Source organism: Nicotiana tabacum, chromosome 6, assembly GCF_000715075.1.
Source record: "Nicotiana tabacum cultivar K326 chromosome 6, ASM71507v2, whole genome shotgun sequence".
NCBI lineage: Eukaryota > Viridiplantae > Streptophyta > Magnoliopsida > Solanales > Solanaceae > Nicotiana > Nicotiana tabacum.
Window position 1 is genome coordinate 51,907,636 of NC_134085.1, and position 4,442 is coordinate 51,912,077.

The following is a 4,442-nucleotide window of genomic DNA, read 5'->3' on the forward strand; positions in this document are numbered from 1 at the left end:
GCACATAAACAAATAAGGCTCAAAAAGACCTCCTTGAATCAAAGAAAAGCATATAGTTTAGCATGTCTTAAACGTACTGATTAGGGTCTAATTAAACTTAAAAGTTGGGGCAGACTGATTTATTGCATATTTCAGATAAGAAACCCGAATCAGGCCTACCTACTGGTTGTAGTTAATAAAATCTGATTCAGTTCATAAACTGTCCTATGGCTTGCCTAAGTGATAGGCGAAACCTATAAGCATGATATCTACTAATTTCAGGAAAAGAAGAGGTACACTGATTTTAGAAAAGGTTGTCAGTTATTCAGGAAAGACGAGTTTTGACAAAAGATCATAAATTCTGCAGACATTAGACATTGTTGTTACTGGTTTTAGACTTATAAGCGAGTGAAACGTTTCAGACTTGGTTGATAGTTCCTATAGGCATGCTTTCTATACGTTGCTGATTTCAAAAAAATCTGTTGGACATAATAAGAATGCAGAAAACCTATAGTCATGACATCTAATTGTAGTTGATTTTCAGAACCTATAGACATATTCTTTACATGCATATGCAGAAGTCACGATATCTACATGAAAGTGCAGGGTCCATATAGTCATGATATCTAAATGAGAATGCTAAAGTTCCTATAGACGTGGTAACTAAATGAGAATGCAGAAAATCTTATAGACATGACGACTAAATGCAGAAATCTTATAGGCATGGTAGCTATATGAAAAAATGTAGAATCTTATAGGCAAGTTATCTACCCCTTTTTACATGCATGGTTACCCTTCCCTTTTCACTAACCATCCCCAAAAGTTATTACAAGTTATTATAGTCCAAATAAAATAAAGAAAAATACAACAGAAATTGAAAATTACAACCAAGGAGAGCCTTATTCAGACTTCTTGTCTGAAGTATGAAGTAAACCAACTCCAAAGATCATGTTTCAAAGCCGTCCTTCCACTTGGGTGTGTCAGAGTTCCCTAAGAGTTTCATAAGAACTCCAGGCAGTGCTTACACCCAATTGTATCACCATATTAAGCCATAGTGCAATATGGAAGGGCCAGCCCTCAGGTGTCCAAGTTCAGAGGGAACTCAAGGTCCCAAGGCAAGGCTCACAAGAGGGGAGCAGAACTTAGGAACTAAGAGAGAGTGTAAGTGCTGAATTCTGAAAGGGGGAAAGGGAAAAGGAAATAGCACACATGGGAATATAGGGAATGGGGAGTTGCAAGAGGTAAAAAGCAGGCTAGTGAGCATAACCCAACAATGGGAGATGTTGACACACCCATAAGCCTACTGGAACACATTGTTTAGAGGTTAGGATCCCCTAAGGGATCAAGTTCAATTCATAGACAATAACTTGTATATTTCCATGTCTTAAACTGTAACTCAAAGCACATAAAGGGAAATAGGGAACAGGGATTCATAGCAGAAAAAAGCAAAAGGGAATAAATATGCTAGTTTAAGTATTTAACTCTGCAGAAGTAGTAAAGTAGGAATAGATGCAGAAAGCTGTAAGTAAACACATTGTGAGGATGCTGAAATTTGAAATTAGGACATACCAGTTTCAAAGAAATAAGTAGAGAAAAATGCAGTAGTCTGGTAAAAACCTCAGTGCAGACAAGAAGAGAGAGTTCTATTATGTGAGTATGAGTTCAGAAGAGATTGTGAATTGTGTCGCCTGCCGTGTGTTTGTGAAAAGGGTCGTGCCCTTTATAGTGTAAAAACCAAGTAGAAATAAGATAAGAAATAATTGAAGAGTTGATTGTCAATCAATTACACAAGACTCCCTTTAGTTAAGTGATTCAGATTCAAACGGGTATAAATCAATTAAGGAAAGAAATTAATCAAACACTTTGTGCAAAGTAGGCAATTAGGGGTGAGTACATAAAAGTTATTTAAGGATAGAGTTTTTGAAATACACGATTTGTACATATAAGGTAAGCAAATCAATTAACAAACAACAAATCAAAAGAGTCTGAGATTTTGCATGAATGAACCGAGTCAGAAGATGGGAAAGGTTTTTAACTTAAGGGAAATCAGCAAACAATGGAAAGGGAATCAATTAGACCCATATTCAGAGGGAAGTAGGAACTAATCACTAATTCAAAAGCTACTTTAAAGGGAAGTCTATCATATATAAGGAGCATACAAACATATTAAGCATGAAGGGAGACTGTAGTGTCATTGTAAAATCAGTAGAAAATCCAGTATAGAAAAGATTAGCAAAAGGTCAGAGTCATATAAAAGCAAGGAATGGGTCTGAAAGAGTTAGAGGTTTTGAAATAAACCCAAAGTTCAATCAAAGCACATAATCAGCTTGGCGGAACCCCCAAATTCTAGGGTTTCCACATTGAATCAAGTACAGAGATGAGAAGGTAAGTAGTTGAAACAGGCTCAGAGGTTTCAAAGTTGAAATCTCTTACATGCTTCTTTCATCAACAGAAACTCATGAGAAAAACATGATAGCAAAGTAATATGCAGAACACAGTAGAAGCACTCAAAAGAAAAACACTGATAGGAACAGTAAAAGAAACATGCTTAAGAGATTTTTTAGAAGAAACTTAAACAGGGCTAATAGAAGGAAAACAAGGAAACTTAAGAGCTTAGCAGGAAAATACAGTAGGAGAAACATGCTGGAACATAGTAGAAAACAAAAAATATAAGAACATAGTAGAAAAGCATATGAGAGCATAGTATGGAAAACATGGTAGAAGAACATACAAGCATGGAGTATATAAAACTCTGTAAAAGAACATACAAGAACGGAGTGTAAAAACTCAGTAGAAGAACATACAAGAATGGAGTGTAAAACTCAGTAGAAGAACATACAAGATAGAAGAAAACATAAGAACACAGTAGAGGCAAATAAACACAAAAGACAAAGGAGAGAAAGTCACAGAAACACTTAAATATTTTCAGAAAACCCTAGATCGGAAACGAAGCGGTTTTGAAAGTAATTTTTGAAAGAAAAGTTAGGGAAATCATTTGAAAACTCAAGGAGAGCATAGATACACAACGGATCTAAGGAAATCGGAGAAAACCCCAAAGGGTTAGGGTTTCAAAAGAACCCTAGAAGTGAGATAGGCTTTGAAAGGTCACCGATCTGAGTCGGAGAGGTCAGAATCAGGCTCAAACCACCATGGTACACCGGAGTAAAGCCGGAGATGGCCGTGGAACCTTGAATCGACAGAGGTCTGGGTGCAAACCTTCGACGTCAGGCCTTGAATCTTTAGGTATCAGGCGCGTGGGAGCAAGAGAAGGTGAGTATAAGACTCCCATAGCCTGAGAAGCCATGGATTCCGGTGGGTTTCAAGGTGGAGGTGGTGATAAGAGGCGGTTAGGGTTTGGGAATGTTCGAGAGAGTTTGAGAGAGTTTGAGAGTTTAGAGGCGGGTGGTAGGTGAGAAATGAGAAGGTTAGGGTGGTCGTTTGGGTTAAAAAGGTAAGAGTGAATAGGGGTCGTTGAGGTTTGGGTCGGGTAGGATTTAATTGGGTCAGGGGTGGGTTTAAATTAAAATTAGGTTGGAGAATTGAGATTGGGAATTGGGTTCATTTGGGGCTCAAATAAGGCTAAAATTGAAATAAACGGGGCTAACATTTAAATAGTCATTTTCCCCTTATTTATTTTATAAAAATAGTAAATAATTTTTGAAAATAAATTAAAGGTACAAAATAGATTAATACTATGTAAATATTAAATTAAAAATACTGGAATCAAATTTGTAATTATAAACACAATTAAATCTTAAAATAGTCTAAAATTGTAATTATATGCAATTTAACTGTAAAATGCTAAATAAATCTGTAAAAATTGTGCAAAAATTACTTTAGCTATATTTTGGTATAAATATGAGAATTAAATAAAGGAGTTACCAAAAATGATAATTTGGGAAATAATTATTGGTTTTTTCTAATAAAATGAGGCGATAAATTGATTTAAAATCTTTTAAAAATTAAAAAAGTAATAAAACACTTGGACATGCTTATGTATGCATACGTATGCTATTTTGAATATCTCAACATTTATTGGAGTATGCCACATGAGTAGATGTTTGAAGATCTTTTAGTACATTAAATATAACTCAAAAGTTTGACTCTCTATTCATTCCTTTTTTATTTCTTCATTTACTTTTTTGTTACCCAGAACTTATCAAAGGTAAGTTCTACAAAGTGGTGATTAGACCGTCTATGTTGTATAGGGCAAAGTGTTAGCCAGTCAAACATTCCATGTTCAGAAGTTGAAAGTTGCTGAAATGAGGATGTTGAGATGGATGTGTTGGCACATGTCACGACCCGTATTCCCCACCCATTTATCAAACAATTACCTTTTTATCAATTTTATTTCTCTTTAACAAAACATAAAGCGATAACGTATAAATGACGAAAATTTAAATTTAAGCAGAAGAAAACAATCAAATATCTGAAATTTGTATCTATTACAACTGCTTAAACCT